At 42.2% G+C, this 20678-nt stretch overlaps 1 protein-coding gene across 1 annotated transcript in view; it reads right to left on the reverse strand.

Annotated features, from left to right (window-relative positions):
- Positions 1-20678, reverse strand: part of Shroom2 (shroom family member 2) — a 1329704-nt gene that overhangs the window by 745370 nt on the left and 563656 nt on the right. The gene's annotated exons all lie outside the window — the stretch shown is intronic.

Raw genomic sequence — 20678 nt, forward strand, 5'->3', positions numbered from 1 at the left:
CCTGGCTTGGCCATTTTTTTCTGTCACTTGCAACTCCCAATCCCACCCCCTGGCAGCTGCCACTCAGAGAATGAGGAGCCCTTTACTTTATTAGCCTCCTTTGCAGCTAAGAATGGCTATATGACTTGCCTATAACCAAAGAGTTATTTTCTGGGAGTTTTCTGCAAAATCCTTTGATTTTTCTGAGCAAAGAACCATGGGCGATTGACTCTGTCCCCTTCCTTCGTTCTGATTTGAATATAGTCATGTGGCCAAGACCTGTGACAGCCATCTTGGGACCATGAATCGATGAGCCTGAGCATTCAGACATTATAAAACCGTTAGTGGGAGTTAATTTCCTGGTCATGCAGCTGAACCCACAATACACTCACCGTTAATTGGGAAAAATAAATAAAGCTGCATTGTGTTTAAGCTGTTGTCAGTCAGGATTTTTGTTACTTGAAGTTGAGAGGACTTTTTTAGATTTATTTTTTATTATGTTTAATTATGTGTGTACGTGTTAGGGGTAGTATGTTCATCTGCAGAGGCCAGAGTGTTGGATTCCCCGGAACTGGAGTTAGAGGTGGTTGTGAACTGTCTGATGTGGGTGCTAGGGGTTATTGAATTTAAGAACTTGGTCCCCTGGAAAAGCAGTAATGCTCCAGCCCTAAAAAGACTTTTAACTACTGACCCACTGTGCTTCTTCATCTTAGCAATTTAAAGCAATATCAGATGATGATGATGATGATGATGATGTGTGTGTGTGTGTGTGTGTGTGTGTGTGTTTTAGAAGATTTAACACACACATGCACGCACACAACTCTTTTCCTTCAGTTAAAACAGTCAATTGAAGCCCGGCGGTGGTGGTGCACACCTTTAGTCCCAGCACTTGGGAGGTAGAGGCAGGCGGATCGCTGTGAGTTCGAGGCCAGCCTGGTCTACAAAGTGAGTCCAGGACAGCCAAGGCTACACAGAGAAACCCTGTCATGAAAACCCAAAACAAAAAACCAAAACCAAACAACAGTGGATTGATTTGGGGCCCAGTGAAGGTGGCAGGGGTCTGTCAGGTCCACCAGTAGAGTTTCCTTTGAGGCAACTCAGTGAGGACCTATACAGTCCAGTAGGGGATATTTTAGTATACATAGTTGAGGCCTTTGCTGTATAACTGTTTGGAAAGCCCCTGCCATCTGCTGGAGTATAGGTACTGGGTTCTTGTCATTTCTACCCAGGGCCATGAGCGTGATAAAGGGCAAGCAAGTGCAGGGAGGCCAGGAGCTCCACTCATCCACCTCATCCACTGCAACAAGGACTTTTAACTATCCTGCTTGGGACTTGACATCTGGCCCCCACCGTCAGAGAACCTTTCTGTCCTCTTGGATGTGACATGGTAAGATCAGCTCTCTGCTTGTGGATCCTTACCCATGTATGGAGAAAGCCAATGCCTTTTCCTGCCCTGCTTCTCAGTTACCACTCCTTCGGCTCCCCTTCTGCTTGCCAGAAAATTGTTGAAATTACTCCCCCATTGATAGGAACTTTGGGCTTTTGTCCTCTTTATACACTTGTTCTTAGCCAAAAGTCTGAGGCATGAACCTCTCTCCTTGATCCGTCTACTTTTGGTTTCTGGAGTCTTAGAAATTAGATAAGTGTATTGCATCTTTTAAAAGTTGATTTTTATTTTATATGTATAAGTGTTTTGTCTCCATGTATGGAAGTGTACTGCATGCATGCCTGGTGCCCACAAAGGCTAGAAGAGGGTGTCTGATTCTTGAAAGTGGAGTTACAGATGACTGTGAACCACCATATGGGTGCGAGGTGGGGGTAGGGGTTGAGCATGATTTTGCTGGAAGTACCACAAGTCTTTACTGCTGAGCCTTCTCTCCAGGTATTCCCCCACCCCAATTTTTGTTCTTAGATTTTTGCAACAGGCTCTCACTTTGTAGAGATCCACCTGCCTCTGCCTCCTCTGTGGGATTAAAAGAGTGCACTGACATGCTCAATATACCTTTTTTTCTTCTCTTTCTGATAAAGGATCCCACTACACTGTCTAGACTGGCTTTGAACTCTTGATCTCTGTCTCGACCTCCTGTGCAGCTAGGATTACACACACGTGTCACTGTGCCCAGCTGTATTTCACCTTCTTAATTAAAAGTTAGAATCTAGAGTTTTAACTGCCCACAGTTTATCCTAGGTTTGGGCATTTTATGGATTTGAGTTTGAAATCCACCTCTGACATCCCTGTATCTGTGAATCTCAATCCTTACCCCTGTAACTTATAAAATGTCTCAGGTAGTATATAGTCTCAGTTGGGACAATAGCTTCTACCTAACAGTTTGGGGAAATTTTCATAGATATTGCATATAAAGCATCCTACACCACGCTTGTCAGACAGCAGGTGTCAAAAATAGGAGCGATCACTTCTTAATGGGGGTGAGCGGGAACTAAGATGAGAAAGATTTGAATCAGGTTTTCAGAGAACCTGGCATGCCAGGTCTTATCCTTGTGACACTGAGGAACCTTGGCAGGCTTGTCAGCAGGGGAGTGAATTGATCCTAAAGAATCTGTGGTATTGTTCCCTTAGTCTGGTCTGGTAAAGGAATAAGAAGCCCTTGGCCCAGCAGCTCTTGGGTTAAAATCTTTGCCTGCATCTGAGTTATTTGTAACCCGTTGTCATGGCAACAAGTTTGGCAAGCAAGCCAGTGCTGCAAGCTCCTGACAGTGGGGCGGGGAGGGCAGTGGGAGAAGACAGAAGATTTGGAAAGGGGTTCATCTGTGACCAGTGTCTCACTTTCCTCTGATTTGCCCAAAGCTTTTCAGCTGCAGATGAGGGTGAGCGTCCTCTACTAGGGAGAATTATTGGATGTTGGGGCTTCTCCTCCCTGATCTCCTGATATTTCAGATGTGGAAATAGGCCGCCCGAGAGAGGTCCAGCAGCTGGCTCAAGGCCACAAAACAAGTCAGGGGCAGAGAGAGTACCAGCACCCACCTTTTAAAAGCCCTTCGTGTCATGGAACTGAAGCACCTGGAGCAAGCCCTTGAGAGCAATTCATCCACCCGCAACAACACACAACACACACCTGTCTTTGTTGTTGTTGTTGATATGGAAAACTAGGACCCAGAGTAGTTTACAACTCACTGGGCCTCACACAGCAATTCTGAGATTGAGACTAGTGATAGTGCTCTCTCTCTCTCTCTCTCTCTCTCTCTCTCTCTCTCTCTCTCTCTCTCTCTCTCTCTCTCTCTCTCTCTCTCTCGGTTTTTTCGAGACAGAGTTTCTCTGTGTGGCCTTGGAACTAACAGTGATCCGCCTGCCTCTGCCTCCCCAGTGCTGGGATTAAAGGCGTGCGTCACCATGCCTGGCGAGACTAGAGATCTCTTAGGCCTCTTTGCTGACTGCCATGGTAACATTGGTGCAACTGCCTTGGCTTTTGATGCCTTTCGAAAGCACATGTGTTCTGGTCACATATCCCCATAATGCCTTCAATGGCGTGCAGGGATGCCTGCGTTAGGCACTTTTCTCATTGTTGTGGCAGAGTACCCAACAAGAGCAACTTGAGATGAGAGGGTTTATTCTGGCTCACAGTATGAGGGTACAAGGAAGACATGGTGGCAAAGGAATGAGGTGGTGGGGTCGCATTGCACCCACAGTCATGATCCAGGAGAGATGAATGCTGATATTCCAGCTGCCTTTCACCTTTCTCCCTTTTTATTCAGTCTGGAACTCCAGCCCATAGGATGGCGTGCCCCCATTCAGGGTGCATCTTCCCCTCCTCAGTTACTCCTGGCTGGAAACCCTCTCATGGCTATACCTAGATATATCTCCTAGGTCATTCCAAATCCAGTCAAGTGCGCGATGTAGCCTCCTGCCTGCAGCAAGGGTGACATTGTTGTGTAAATATCATGCAACCCCACTCATTCTGATCCAGATCACCCACAGAGAAGGCACTTCCTGAGTCCTGAGCATTCTCTCTCTCTCCCTCTCTCTCTCTCTCTCTCTCTCTCTCTCTCTCTCTCTCTCTCTCTCTCTCTCTCTCTCTCTCTGTGTGTGTGTGTGTGTGTGTGTGTGTGTGTGTGTGTGTGCTTGGTAGCAGCACATGTATGTGCTGAGCCTCTTGTCTGCCCCATAGCATCCTCTTCTGTAATGAAAGCAGCCTTCACAATTTGTCTTCTAATTTAGCAAGTGGAAACCTAAAAGACCAGAAAAGTACAATGTGACTGGCCAAAGTCACACACAGTAAGTCTTAGCCTGAATCCCTCCTCCCCCAGAAAGGTCTTCCTGCCTGTCCTGGTCCACAGCCCTCAGAGTTCCTCTGGCGCTTATCTTTCTTATATTTATGCTTGTGCAGCGTACCCTAGTCTGTTTTCTCTATCCTATGAGCAGGACAGACTCCTGTCTCCTCATAGCTGATCCCAACATGTCCAGCTGTTGTTCTCCTGTCTGTCAAATCTACCATTCGTCCTCTGCTGCTGCCCTGATCTAGTTACAATGTCCCTCACACAAATGACCCTAACTCTACACCCTAGCTTCTAGACATCCATCTTTAGATTAATATGCCATACACTAGCAATGTGAGGACACTGACACAAAGCCAATGCGTTCTTTCCTTCCATGATACCTCATTTGCCACAGCATGAAGTTCTAGCTCCTTTTTTGGTAGTTAAGGCCATCTATAATTTTGTCCTCTGTCTCATGTCAAGACTTACCCTTTGCCATTTTTGGCCTCACAGCACTGAACTAACAATTTCTTCCTACAATGTTCCAGACATTTTCTATTCTAGGTATCTTTGCAACATTTTTTTTTTTTATTAAAGGCCCTTCACCCAGTGAACTCAGCATCCACATGCAACTTCATCCATCATCCCACTTTGATCCCTCAGTGGCATCAGGTTCTTTCCTTTGGGTTCTCACCATCTTGCAAGCTCCTTTTTGTACCCCTACACGACAGGCATGGCTCTAATGTCTGGGGCTCAATGGCCGATCAGATTGAAAGCTCCTTGAGGCAATGACCCTGTTTCTACTAAAGCCCAGGCCTTGATTCTTCCCAGAGGAATGGCCAATGACTATTCATTGAATGAGTCTGACTACACAAGGGACTTGATGACCATTCACATTCAGTTTCCTGGTTGCATGCTCCCGCTTAAGAGAACCTGGGAGCTGTCATCTGTTACCTGACAGTCTCTTCACTACTCCAGAGCCTCGCTTATCTGGAAAGAAGTGTGTCTTGGGTCATCTGATCCAGGTTATGATAACTCAGTAATCCAAGTCAGAGCATAACCAAAGAGGATGTAAAAGAGAAAGGAACCCTCTGAGATAAGTACTACTATGTTGTCTGTCCCTTTTATTAGTTATTTTCCTATTGATGTCATAAGCCACCATGACTAAAGCAACTTAGAGAAGGAAGTAAGGGTTTATTTGGGCTTATGGTTTCAGAGGGATTAAAAACCTATCATGATGAGAACCCATGTCAGCAGGGACGGGAAGCTGAGAGCTCACGTCTTCCAACACAAACATGAAGCAATGAGAGACAAACCAGAAGTGGCACAAGGTTGTTAGCCTTAAAGCCTGACCCCAGTGAGATACTTCCTCCAGCAAGGCTGCATCACTTATAGCTCCCCAAACAGCACCAGCAACTGGAGGCCAAGTGTCTGTGGGTAATAGAGACAGTCTCATTCAAACCATTGCATTTCATCTCTGTCCCGATGACCTCAAAGCCATGTCATAATGCAAAAACACATTTAGTACAACTGTTTAAATCTCCATAGTCTTTTACAGTCTCAACACTGTTCAAAAGTCTCTCATGAGAGTCAAAGAAATCTTCTAATTGTAATGTCCTATAAAATCAAAAGCCGGGCATGGTGGCACATGCCTTTAATCCCAGCACTTGGGAGGCAGAGGCAGGCAGATCTCTATGAGTTTGAAGCCAGCCTGGTCTACAAAGCGAGTTCCAGGACACCCGGGTTATAACAAAGAAACTCTGTCTTGAAAAAATCAGAAAACAAATTATATTTCCAACATGTAATGGCACAGGCTATACACTACAGTTCCCAAGGTGAAGAAAGGAGGGATAGTAAGGAAATACTGGACCAAAGCAAGACTGAAACCTAGCAGGGTAAACGCCAAATCCTGTAGCTCCATAGTCAGTGTCTAGGACTTTAGCTCCTGAGGGCTCAAGTGGCTCAGCCCCTTCAGCTCTGTTGCCTGAAGCACAGATCTCCTTTTTGGGCTACTCCTGTTCCTTATATGTTGCCATCCTTAGCAGATGTTTCACACCTCTGTCACCTCCAACACCCTGGGGTCTGCAACCCAGGCTTCATTTTCACAGCTTCACACAATGGCCTCTTACCATGTCTTTTCTTCTCCAGACCTTCTAATAGGGGCTGGCCACACTGCCTAGCCTCAGTGGCTCTTTGAAACTGTGAAGGAAATCTACAACCCCTTCACTCTTACATCCTTCATACCTCTAACTCCAATACCACTCAGAGGACATTGCCAACTTCCACTAGCAGCAATGAGATGAACTTTTGCCCCTTTGCATCATACTAGCAGCAGATTTTGTTTGCAGTTGTTTTCTGGGCCTTTTGCTTTCACAAGCTGGAAGCTTGACCAAGTGGGTTCTTGTCCCAAGGGCACCTTTCCCTTATTCCAGTGTTGAACTGGCCTCTCCTTAATAGCTCTGATCTCCTTATCTCTTTCAGCACAAGCCTTGGCTCCAACGTTAAATTTCCTGGTGCTCTTTTTCTCGTAAACTGTGCATTCTGTATTTCTTTCTGTCCCACCTGCTCTTTTTCATTGTAGACCCACATTCAAGTCATTAATAATGGCCATGCCAGAGACTTGATATTGTGCTATATTGACATTTTCTCTAGCAAAGAAATTAGTCCATTACTTGATAATTTAGCTTCAGGAAAATTCTCAGGACATTGGCAGAAAACATCCAGACTGCCAAAATGTCACAGGAATGGCCTCTAGCCCAGTTGTTAAAGTTCCTGCTTTCCTCTGAAACCTTTTGAGCAAGACCTCTGTAGTTCACATCGCTTTCAATATTACTGTCTTCTAGGCACCTACTAGGAAAGCCTATCAAGCCCTGCTCACAGCATTCAACCACTCTGCTAATCCAAAGTTTGTGATGTAGTAGACGACAGTCCTTCAAAAATCAAATCAAAACCAAACCAAACCCAATACAGTCAGGTACTTGACAGAAACCACCCACCCTCTGGTACCAACTTCTATATTGGTTCCTTTTCTGCTGCTGTGATAAAAGACCATGGACAAAAGTACCTTAGAGGAGGAAGGTGTGCTGTGGTTATGGTTCCAGAGGGATAAGAGCCCATCATGGCAGGGAGCCATAACAGCAAGAGGCAGGCATGGCGGCAGGAGCAGAAGCTGAGAGAGTGTCTTCCACTGCAAACAGGAAATAAGAGTGAACTGAAAGTGGCAAAAGGCTTTTCATCTCAAAGCCCGCCCCAGTGAAACACTTCCTCCAGCCAGGCTGCACCTCCTTAACCTGTCCCCCAAAAGCTCCACCAACTGGAGACCAAGTGTTCAAACACACAAGTCTATGGGGAACATTCTCACTCAAGCTACTACACCTGTGTAGCCAAGGAAACAGGTACTGAAAAGCTTTGACAACTTCTCACTCATATAACTAAGTAGAAGCATGCTCTCACCAACTTGAAGTCACTTTCCACATTGTTCAGGCCTCATGACATTTCTTTTGGACAACCAGGGTGTGTGTGTGTGTGTGTGTGTGTGTGTGTGTGTGTGTGTGTGTGTGTGTGAACGTATACCTATATCCAAATTTGTATGATCCTAAAAGGAAAATTCAGCTGGACATGTAGGTGCACAGCTGTAATCCCAGCACTTGAGAAGTGAAGATGTGGGGACCTGGAGTTCAACTGCAGCCTTGGCTCCATAAGAAGTTTGCAGCCAGCCTGGGTTATTTGAGACCCTATATCAAAACAATAAAAACACTTTAAAGGGCTGGAGAGATGGCTCATAGGTTAAGACTGTTGAATGGCTTTTCTAGAGTACTAGAGTTTGGTTTCTAGTACCCATAACAGGCAGCTCACAACCACCTGAAACTCTAGCTCCAGGGGATCCAATGTTTCTCTGACCTCTACTGCTCGTGCACGTACAGACACACACACACACACACACACACACACACACACACACACACACACACACTAATTAATTAATTTAAATAAATGTAGCCAGGCTGTGATGGTGCACAGTTTTAATATCAGCACTTGGGAGGCAGGGGTGTGTGGATCTCTATGAGTTTGCGGCCAGCCTGGTCTACAGAGCAAGTTCCAGGACAGTCAAGGCTACACAGAGAAACCCTGTTTCAAAAAAACCAACCAACCAATCAATCAGTCAGTCTAAAACAAAACGTTTTAATGTTTGTCCTTTAAGAGTTCAGGAAGAGAATAAGATGCAAGGATACAAGAGAATGAATAAGTAAAACAAACGAGCAGAACGTGTTAAAGCGTGAGGAGCAGGCCAGGCATGGTGCTGCATGTCTGTCATTCCAGTAGTTGGCAGAAGGTTGGGGAATTGGGAGTTCAAAGCCAGTGTGGGCTAAAAACAAACAAACAAATACACAAGCAAAACTCTTAAAAACCCAAAGCCTGCAATATAGGTTGATAGTACCTCACTTATTTAATATGCCCAAGACCCTTTATTGGATTCCCAGAACCAATACTTAGACTGTCACCACCACCACAACAAAGGGCAGTCAAGAAACTTAATTTTTTGCTATCTGTTTCTTTTCAGGGGAATGGGAAGTTGAAATAAGGTCTCATGTAGCCTAAAGTTGCTTTAAACTAAGTACATAGTTGAGGCTAGGCTTGAACTCATCTAAGCAGCCTGCACTTCCCAAGGGCTGCAATGAGAATATACCCCACCACACTTGGCTTTTTCCTTAGTACAAAGATTATTGTTTAAGAGAAGTTAGGAAAAGCGGTGTAGGCATTTTGGAAACAACAGTATTTTAGGGGAAGTTTAGGGTATGTAATAAATGCATAAGAGAAAAATCCTTGATTGGCACAAGAAGGTATTCAGTAAGAAGCAAGAGCCATAGCCTTCATCCTCTGTTTTCCAGTGCTGCGCCAAGGATCTCCACTGTTAGCACTTCCTTGTGTGGCTGTTAGGTGGATAGTCTAAGCCTACACAGTCATCTCTCCATAGCCAATAGGAAGTGGTTCCAGGACTCTCCTTGGATACCAAAACCCACAGACATTCAGGTTCCTTATGTAAAATGATGTAGTATTTGCATAATAGCCTACACACATCCTTTCATATACTTTAAGTCATCTCTAGATTATAATACCTAATATAATGTAAATGCTATGTAAATAGTTATTATACTGATATTTAGGGAACAGTGACAAAGAAAAAATTTTTATATGTATAGTACAGACACAGTTTGAGAAAAAAAAAATATTTTCAATTCTTAGTTGAAACTGCAGACATGAGAACCGTGATATGAAGTCCAATTGCATTTACAGCTTCTGGGAACTATAGCATGAAGACACATGCTTCTGTTCTTGTGTATGTACAAGGGGTTCTTTGGCTGGTTTGCTTTGGTTTGGTTTGGTTTGGTTAGCATACCTGTTTTTGACCAGGATTTCACTACACAGCCTTCACTGGCCCCAGCCTGGTCTCCAAGTCATTGTAATCATCTTGATCAGCCCCCAGAGTGCTGCAATTTCAAGTGTGAATCACCACACTTTGCTGGTAGGTTTTTAAGTTTTTAAAATTAAAATATTACATCATTTCCCCCTCCATCTTCTCCTTCCAACCCATCCCATGGCCTCCCCTACTCCCTCTCAAATCCATGGCCTCTTTTTTGTTAAGTATTGTTGGCATACCTGTATGCAAATACAACCTGCTGAGTTGTTTATTGTTACTTGGATGTGTGTTATTTCACAGCTGAGTGATTGGTATTGGATACCAATTAGGGGCCTCATCCTGGGGAATTCTTCGTCTCCCTCAAACATCGGTTGTTAATTGCTTGCATTGCTTCACCTAGAGGCAAGGACCCATGAGATTTCCCCATATACACAGGGATGTCAAGTATTGTTGTCAAGTATTGCTGAGGTCTTGTTTTGCCAACTATATTGCTGAGATTTCGTGGGTACAGATTTCTCTGTTATAGCTAGAGGATATGATGTCACAGCAGAAAGACGTCCTGGTCTTCTGGCTCATGCAATCTTTCTATCCCTCTTCGGTGATGTTCCCTGATCCTTAGGTTCAGAAGTTACACTGTAGATGCTTCTGCCTTTTGGGCCTGGGAACCCCACCATCTGTTGTCCACTGCATTCTGACCAGCTGTGGTTTTCCCAGAACAGTCTCTGTCTCTTGCAGAGGGAAGCTTCTTTGATAAGGGCTGAGAGCTACACTTAACCTGTGTAGGATAAGCATTTGGAATGCAATTAGGAATGCTGCTGGTCGGGTGAAGCAGCTGCAGTCCGTTCTCCTCGAAGATCCACAACCTCAGTCGCCTGGGCTAGTTAGCTAGGTTTCTGCTCTCTCACAGCTTCCTCGGAGAGCAAAACATTCCATTCTTCAGGGGAGCTCCCGAAACAGGAAGGCAAACAACTAAAAAAAATAGCTTCAAGAATGCCCTGAGACTAGCCAGATTCACTAGGCCCCTCCCTACCAGAGTAAACAGTAAAATCTGTGAGGCCCTCTCAGAGGAAAAACAAGCTGAGCAGCACAGAAGACTCTCAAGCCCGCAGCTGGGCTTTAAGAAAAACTGCAGACTCTAGACCAGAGTGGCTGCTGAGCTGCCTGAAAGAGGTTTAGACTAACTGAGTCACTTGGAAGGGGCGCTCTTCAACCTGTTGAGCTGCCTGAAGGCTATGCAGTGTGCATGTTTCCCAGCTTTGGTGAGCTGTCACCTGTGCTGTGGGGGGCCTTGGTGACACAGCTGTCTTTAAGTCATTTCTACCCCTGTAAATAACCCCTCACACGTTATGCTGGCTGGTTTTATGTCAGCTTGATACCAGCTAAGAGTTATCTAAAAGGAGGGACCCTCAGTTGAGAAAATGCCTCTCCATAAGATCTGGCTCTGGGCATTTTTTAAATTAATGATTGGTGGGGATTCTGTTAGCTAGTCTATGGCTGTTAAATAGCTTTATTGAGATATAATTCAAGAACCATACAAATCATGCTTTGCAGTATAGACTACAATGGCTCTAGTGTATCCATGTAGTTGTGCAACTGTCACTGCAATATGTTTTAGGATATTTTTATATCTCCACTGAACTGTCCTGTCACTCATCAATATCCTCATTCCTCTGCCTCACTGTAACCGTAGTTTTCTTTGTTTCTATAGGTTTGCCTTTTGCACCAGCCAAGGACAATACAGGAGGTAAACTTTAAACCCCTTCCCAGATCTAGCCAATGGTCAGAATATTCTCCACAGTTGAGTGGAGAGTGTGATACGACTTTCTCACGTACTCTGGTGCCTCACATTTGACCATGTCCCCTGGAGGGGGTGACCTGGTGGCACTCAGAGGAAGGACAGCAAGTAGCCAAGAAGAGACTTGATACCCTATGAGAATATATAGGGGGACGTAATCTCCCTCAGGAACAGTCATAGGGGAGGGGAATAATGGGAAAATGGGGGGGAAGGAATGGGAGGATACAAGGGATGGGATAAACATTGAGATGTAACAAGAATAAATTAATAAAAAAAAACATATCACATAAAATTGAACGATATAGAAATGACCTCCTGTGATGAACTTCTTTGATTTAGTGTTTCCAAAGCTCATCTGTGTTGTAACATATAGTGATACTTTATTCATTTAAAACTTATTTTTATTTTATGTGCATTGGTGTTTTGCTTGTGTGTATGTCTGTGTGAGAGAGTATTGAAGGCCCTGTGGAGTTGTAGACAGTTGTGAGCTGCTGTGTGGGTGCCGGGAATGGAACCTGGGTCCTCTGGAAGAGTATCCAGTGCTCTTAACTGCTGGGAAATCCCTCTAGTCCCCTACTTTATTCATTTTTAGTGATACATGTAATTGATGAGGACATAGCTCTTAGATCAGTGGCAAAGTGAAGAATTATGTTCAAACTCTAGCACTGCAGATGTGTGTGTGTGTGTGTGTGTGTGTGTGTGTGTGTGTGTGAGTGAGTGGTATGTGTGTATACTTCATATATGTATTTATGCATTTAATTTTGGGGAGGTTTTTCCAGACAGGGTTTCTCTTTGTAGCCTTGGCTGTCCTGGACTCCCTTTGTAGACCTGGCCTTGAACTCACAGGGATCCACCTGCGTCTGCCTCCCAGAGTGCTGGGATTAAAGGTGTGCACCACTTTCAAAGCAGTTTTACATTTACAAAAAAATTGAAAGTGCAGAATTCAAAGTTGACATGTACTCCCATCCTATCCTGGTGTCCTTTATTGGTAGCATCTTGTATTAGTATGGCATATTTGTTTTTTAGTTTTGTTTTGGTTTGGTTTTTGGTTTTTTGAGACAAGATCTCTCTATGTAGTCTTGGCTGTTCTAGACTTGCTTTATAGACTAGGCTGGCCTCGAACTCATGGAGATACCCCTGCCTCTGCCTCCCGAGTGCTGGGATTAAAGGCATGTACCACCATGCCTGTCCAGTATGGCATATTTGTTATAAATAATGATCCAGTATTAGTACACAATTATTAATTATGTTATTAAACACATTATTAATTAAGCTTACAGCTTACATTAGGGCTTACTCTCAATATTGTATATTTCACAACTCTTTTTTTTTTTTTTTTTAGTTACAATCTCACTATATTGTCCAGGAAGGTCTTAAACTGCCTCAGTCTCTCATCTGCTGGGACTTTAGGTGTACAACGTACCTAGCTCATTCTATGAGTTTTGATAGTGTATGGCATAAATGTCATTTGGTTTCATACAAAATAACTTCACTGACTTAAAAATTCTCTGTACTCTTGCAGAAGAAACTTCCTCTTGCAGCAGAAGGGAACAAATATAGAGGCCCTTAGCAAGACATTAATTACACAGAGGGTGAGGAATCTTGGAACACTGGGGCATAATCGGGATGTCTCCATCAAATCCCTCCCAGAGCTCAGGGCAATTCAGAGAAGAGGAGGCAGAAAGAGTGTAAGAGCCAGAGGAGATGGAGGACACCAGGAGAACAAGGCCCTCTAACCCAACATGAGCAAAGCTCATATGAACTCACAGAGAGTGAGGCAGCACGCACAGGGTCTGCACAGGTTTACACTAGGCCCTCTGTGTATATATTATGGCTTCCAGTTTAGTGTTTTTGTGAGATTCCTGAATATATAAGAAGTGGGTCTCTGATTCTTGTGCCTTCTCTTGGGACTCTTTTCCTTCTGTTGGTTTGTCTTGTCCAACTCTCATGTGATAGTTTTTGTTATATTTTATTATATTTTACTTAGTTATATATATATTTTAAAGTGAATGAATTAATTAATGTATGGAGAATTAACCAGTAGGGTAAAGGTTAACAACTGAACTGTCATTTATAGAAGAGGGGAAAACAGTTTTTTTCCAGTGGAGTGACACTGGAAAAAACTACTCCAAGACAAGCCTAACATTTAAGAGTAGTTGACCAACATATATGGACTCTGCAGTTTTTCTGTATGCTTTTATTTGGTTACAGTTTGATGTTTTGCTTTTGGTTGGGGAGTGTTTTATCTTGTTTTCTTGGTTTTGTCGTTGTATTGGGTTTTTGTTTGTTTTTTGAGAAAGAGCTTAAAGTTGCGTGGGTAGGAAGGGGAAAAGAACCTGGGAGGGCATCAGGGAGGGAAGAATACAATCAAAATATGTTTAAAGTTAAAAATATGTTTTAAATAATAAAAAATAATAAAAACTTCTCTATGCTCTATCTGACTATCCCTTTCTCCTCCAGCCCCAATACCACTAATTTAAAATTGATGATGATGATGATGCAGAGTTCACATGACAACTTCTTGTAGTTGGGTCTCTTCTTCTATCTCCATGTAGATTCCAGGGATGAAAACTCAAGTGACCAGGGTTTCACAGCAAGAGCTTTCACCCATTGAGGTATGTCACCAGTCCTAATCACTGATTTTTTTTTTTAAAGACAAGGAGTTGCTATGTACCGCAGGCTGGTCTCTGGATCCTCCAGGGAGTACTCTGCATCCTCCTGCTTCAACCTCTCAAATGTTAGGATTAAGGCCATGAACTACTCTACTCAATAACCACTCCCCCCGCACATATCTTTTGTTGTTGTCACTATGGTTTTGCCTTTTCTAGAATGTCACATAATTGGCATCATACAGTATGTAGTCATCTGAGATTGACCTCCTAAGCTTCACAATACCCCTTTAAGGTTTATCCATGCCTTTTTGTGACTTTTCTATTGTTGGATTAATATTCTATTGTATGGATTACCATAGTACTTCATCTGCGGAAGTAAATTTTGGTTGTTTTCAAGTATGGGCAGTTATAAAAAGGCTGTTATAAATGTTTATGTGCAGATTTTTGTGTGGACTTATTTTTTTTAAATCATTTGGGTGAATACCCAGAAATACAACTATTGGGTTATGTGCAAAGATGATATTTATAAGAAACTCTTAGCCAGGTATGGTGGTGCACACCTGTAATCCCAGCACTCTGGGAGGCAGAGGCGGGTGGATCGCTGTGAGTTCAAGGCTAGCCTGGTCTACAAAGTGAGTCCAGGCAGCCAAGACTACACAGAGCAACCCTGTCTCAAAACAAAAAACAAAAAACCCACCCCCACCCCACTCACCCACCCCCTGAACAAAGAAAGAAACTTTTTTTCCTTTTTTTATTAATTTATTCTTGTTACATCTCAATGGTTATCCCATCCCTTGTATTCTCCCATTCTTCCCTCCCTCCCATTTTCCCCTTATTCCCCTCCCCCATGACTGTTCCTGAGGGGGACTTCCTCCCCCTGTATATGCTCATAGGGTATCAAGTCTCTTCTTGGTAACCTGCTATCCTTCCTCTGAGTGCCATCAGGTCTCCCCCTCCAGGGGACATGGTCAAATATGAGGCACCAGAGTACGTGAGAAAGTCATATCCCACTCTCCACTCAACTGTGGAGAATGTTCTGACCGTTGGCTAGATCTGGGTAGGGGTTTAAAGTTTACCGCCTGTATTGTCCTTGGCTGATACCTTAGTTTGAGCGGGACCCCTGGGCCCAAATCTGCCTATCATAATGTTCTACTTGTAGGTTTCTAGGACCCTCTGGATCCTTGTACTTTGCTATTCTCCCATGCTTCTCTCATCTAGAATCCCAATAGGATGTCCTCCCCTCTGTCCCAGTTTCCTGGTAAGTGAAGGCTTTGGTAGGACATGCCCCTTGGGCTAGTATGCAGATATAAGTGAGTATATACCATTTGAGTAAGAAAGAACCTCTTAAGCTAGATCCCAAAATGATTGCTCTATTTTGCATTCCCATTAGCACTTAATGAATTCCTGTTTTCACATCCTGATCTGCAATTTGGTGTTGTCAGTGTTTGGAACGTAACGGTTCTAATAAGTATGTGTTGATTATCATTTTAATTTTCAATTTCTTAATGACACATGATGTCGGGCATCTTTTAATGTTCTTTGAAAATTTATTTATTTTCTTTGCAGAGGCTCTGTTCCGAATTTTTGCCCATTTTAAAGCTGGTTTGTTTCCTTGTTATCTTTGAAAGGTTCTTCGTTGCATGGAAGTGTATCTCTGTGGTGAAGTGCATGCTTAGCTAGTGTGACACCCTAGTTTGATCCCCACACCAAAGAAGTTCTTTGCATGGTTTGAATGCCAGGCCTTCCTGTATTAGATATGTGTTTTGAAGATATTTTCTTCTTTTATTTGGCTTGTGTTTTTATATCCTAACAGTGTCTTCAACAAAGAAAAATTTCCCCCTCCCTACCTCCCTTTTTTCCTTCCTCCTTTCTTTCTTTCCTTTTTCTTCTTCTTCTTCTTCTTCTTCTTCTTCTTCTTCTTCTTCTTCTTCTTCTTCTTCTTCTTCAAGACAAGGTGTCTCTGTGTAGCTTTGGCTGTCCTAGAATTCACTCTGTAGACCAGGCTGGCCTCAAATTTACAGTGATCCACCTGTCTCTGCCTCCTGAGTGCTAGGATTAAAGGCATGCACCACCACCACCTGGTGAAATGGTTTGTTTTCATAAAACACAACTTACTGATTTTTTTCTTTTATATAGTGTCTGTATAATGTTAGATATAAAAAAGTCATTGCTAAAACCAAGGTAATCTGTATTTTACTCATTAAATTTTGGGAATTTTATAATTTTGCATTTTATATTAAGGCTTATAATCAATTATGAGCTATTTTGTGAAGAATACAAGTTCTGTCTAGATAAATGCTTTGGAATGTGGATGTCCAGTTGCTCTAGAAACATTTGTTTTTAAAAATCATCTTTTCTCTATTAAATTACCTTTGCTCCTTTGTCCAAAACCCTTGATTAGATCTGTACTCACTTCCATGCTCCATCCAATATTTACTGACGTGTTCTGTACTATCTAGTTTACTGCAGCTTTAGAGTAAGTCTTGAAGCTAGGTAGCATCAGTCCTCATTATTTTTTCTCTTTTAATCTTATTGTGGTTATTATAGGTTCTTTACCTTTGAAGGGAAGCTTTAGAAACACTTTACTGATGTCCAACAAATTTTTAAGATTTTGTTTGGGATTGCATTGAGTCTCTAGAGCAGTGGTTCTCAACCTTCCTAATGCTGTGACCCTCCAACCATAAAATTATTTTCATTGCTACCTCATATCTTCATACTTCATAACTTCATAACTGTAATTTCTATAGTTATGAATCATAATGTAAATAGTCTGATATGTGACCCCCAAAGGGGTCGAGACCCACAGATTGAGAACTGATGGTCTAGATTGCAGTAGGCAGAGCTAACATTTTGATATTATTTCTTCCTATATGTGTGTGTAGAATATCTCTTCATTTGTTTGTCTTTGATTTCTATTATTGGAGCTTTATATCTTTCCATATATATATATGTGTATATATATATATATAAAATATATATATATATTTTTTTTTATTTTTGGTTTTCCAAGACAGGGTTTCTCTGTGTAGCCTTGGCGGTCCTGGACTCACTTTGTAGACCAGGCTGGCCTCAAACTCATGGCAATCCACCTGCCTCTGCCTCTCGAGCCTCATATAGATCTTGTACATGTTTTTGTTATGATTTATACCTAAATAAGTTTTGAGTGCTAACATAGATGACATTAAGTCTTTTAAAGTTTCCAACCCCAGCTATTCCTTGCTGCTATTAAAAAAAAAAGTCTACTCCAAAAGATAGAAATGGATGGAACATTGCCAAATTCATTCTATGAAGCCACAGTCACGTTGATACCTAAACCCCACAAAGACCCAACAAAAAGAGAATTTCAGACCAATTTCTCTTATGAACATTGATGCAAAAATACTCAAGAAAATACTCGCAAAATGAATACAACAACATATCAAAGATATCATTCACCATGACCAGGTAGGCTCCATACCAGGCATGCAGGGATGGTTTAATATATGGGAATCCATCAATGTAATCCACCTTATAAGCAAACTAAAAGAAAAAAAAACCACATGATGATCTCCTTAGATATAGAAAAAGCATTTGACAAAACCCAACACCCATTCATGTTTAAAAATTTGGAGAGATCGGGAATACAAGGCACATACCTAAACATAATAAAGGCTATATACAGCAAGCCAATAGCCAACATCAAATTAAATGAAGAGATACTCAAGGAAATTCCTCTAAAATCGGGAACCAGACAGGCTGCCCACTTTCTTCGTATCTCTTCAATATAGTTCTTGAAGTTCTAGCCAGAGCAATAAGACATCAAAAGGAGATCAAGGGGATCCAAATGGGAAAGGGGGAAGTCAAATTATCCTTATTTGCAGATGATATGATAGTGTACATAAGTGACCCCCCCCAAAATTCCACCAGAGAACTCCTACAGCTGACAAGCACCTTCAACAAATTGACTGGATACAAAATTAACTCAAAAAAAGTCAGTAGCCTTCCTATATACAAATGACACACATGCAGAGGAAGAAATTAGGAAAACTACATCCTTCACAATAGCCACAAACAATATAAAATATCTAGGAGTAACACTAACCAAGCAAGTGAAGGACTTGTTTGAAAAAATACTTTAAATCTCTGAAGAAAGAGATTGACCATGACATCAGAAGATGGAATGATCTTTCTTGTTCATGGATCGGGAGAATTAACAAAAAATGGCCATCTTACCAAAAGCAATTTACAGATTCAATACAATCCCTATCAAAATACCTACACAATATTTTAAAGACATTGAAAGATCAATTCTCAACTTCATTTGGTTGGGAGGCAGAGGCAGGTAGATCTCAGAGTTTGAGAACAGCCTGGTCTACAAAGTGAGTCCAGGACAGCCAGAGCTACACAGAGAGACCCTGTCTTGAAAAACAAAAACAAAAACAAACAAACAAATAAATAAAAAGCAGTTGGTCTTTATATCCTAACCTGGTTATTTTGCAACTTTGCCATAACTTTTTTATTAATTTATTCAGATTACAACTCAATTGTTATCCCATCACTTGTATCCTCCCGTTCCTCCCTCCCTCCCGCTTTCACCCTATTCCCCTCCCCTAGGTCTATAACCGAGGGGGACCTCCTCCCCTACTATATGGTCATAGGCTATCAAGTCTCATCTTGGTAGCCTGCTTATTCTTTCTTTAAGTGCCACCAGGGCTCCTCACCAAGAGGAGGTGATCAAATACGGGGCACCAGAGTTCATGTCAGAGTCAGTCCCCGCTCTCCACATAACTGTGGAGAATGTCCTGTCCATTGGGTAGATCAGACTAGGAGTTCGATGTTTACTATTGTATTGTCCTTGGTTAGTGCAATAGTTTGAGCACAGCCCCCTGGGCCCCAATCCACCCATTACGATGTTCTTCTTGTAGGTTTCTAGGACCCTCTGGGTCCTTCTATTTCCCCATCTCCTATATTTCTCTTACCTAGAGTCCCAGTAGGATGTCTTCACATCTGTCCCAATCTCCTGGTAAGTGAAGACTATCATGGGACATGCCTTTTGGGGTAGTGCCCAATTATAAGTGAGTATACACCATGTGAGTCTTTCTTCTTCTGGGTTAAGTCACTCAGTATGATCATTTCTAGTTCCATCCATTTGTCCACAAATTTTGGGATTTCCTTGTTTTTAATAGCTGAGTAGTATTCCATAGTGTAAATGTACTACAGTTTCTGTATCCAATCTACTGAGGGACATTTAGGCTGTTTCCAGGTTCTGGCTATTATGAATAAGGCTGCTATGAACATGGTTGAGCATATGTCCCTGTTGTGTGCTGGAGCATATTCTGGGTATATTCCAAGGAGTGGAATAGCTGGGTCTTGAGGAAGCCCTATTTCCCAGTTTTCTGAGATAGTTCCAGATAGATTTCAAAAGTGGTTGTACAAGTTTGCCTTCCCACCCAGCAATGAAGGAGTGTTCCTCTTTCTCCACATCCTCGCCAGCATGTGGTGTCACTTGAATTTTTAATCTTAGCCATTCTGATGGGTGTAAGATGGAATCTCAGAGTCGTTTTGATTTGCATTTCTCTGATGACTAAAGACGTTGAACATTTCTTTAAGTGTTTCTCAGCCATTCGATATTCCTCTGTTGAGAATTCTCTGTTTAGTTCTGAGCCCCATTTCTCAATTGGGTTATTTGGTTTGGTGGTGTTTAATTTTTTGAGTTTTTATATATTTTGGATATTAGACCTTTGTCAGATGTAGGGTTGATGAAGACATAATTTCTTATTAGTTATAAGAGGCTTATTTTACCTTTTGAAAATTTCAACCTAATCATATCTCCTGATAAAGACTGTTTTGTTTCTTTTTTCTTCTGTCCCAATCTGTATACTTTTTATTTCCTTTTCTTGTCTTAATGGTTTATAGTATTATGTTAAATAGGAGTGATGAAAACAGACATTCTTGCCTTGTGTGTGTATTCATATGCATGTATGTGTGTGGTGCAAGTGCACATATATGCACATGCTAAAGGTTCAACCCAACATTATTCCTCAGGAGCCATCCACCTTCTTTCCCGAGGTAGAGTTCTTCATTGGGGGGCATGGGGCTTGATAATTAGGGTAGGCTAACTGGCCTGCAAACCCAAGGGACCCTTGTGTCTCCACCTCCTGGTACTGGAACTGCAAACACATGCTTTCTGCATGGGTGCTGGAGATTGAACTCATGTTGTCATGCTTGTACAGCAAATACTTTACCAAGTGAGCTCTCTCTCTCTCCAGATCCCAACAGTGTTCCTCAGAGCAAAAGACTCCTCCGAATTATGTGCATTTGGTTGTTACGTCTCTTTAGCCTCACTATGACAGAATTCTTCAGTCTTTCTTTGTGTCTCATGGCAGGGCCATTTTTCAAGAGTACAGACTAGTTATTTTTAGGCTATCCCTCAATTTGAGTTTTCTAGTAATTTTCATAATTATATTTGGGTTATACATTTTGGTGGAAAGATCACAGGAGTGATGGTGTATTTTTTTGGTGCATGGCATCAGGAGACAAACAATGTCTATTTGTCCCACTAATGGTGATCAAATGGTTAAAGAATGCCTTCCGGATTTCTCCACAGTGGAGTTACTATACTTAATAGTATCTTGTGGAAAGATGCATCACTCTTATTGTAGTCATATCATTTACTCAGACT

Source organism: Acomys russatus, chromosome X (genome assembly GCF_903995435.1).
Source record: "Acomys russatus chromosome X, mAcoRus1.1, whole genome shotgun sequence".
Lineage (NCBI taxonomy): Eukaryota > Metazoa > Chordata > Mammalia > Rodentia > Muridae > Acomys > Acomys russatus.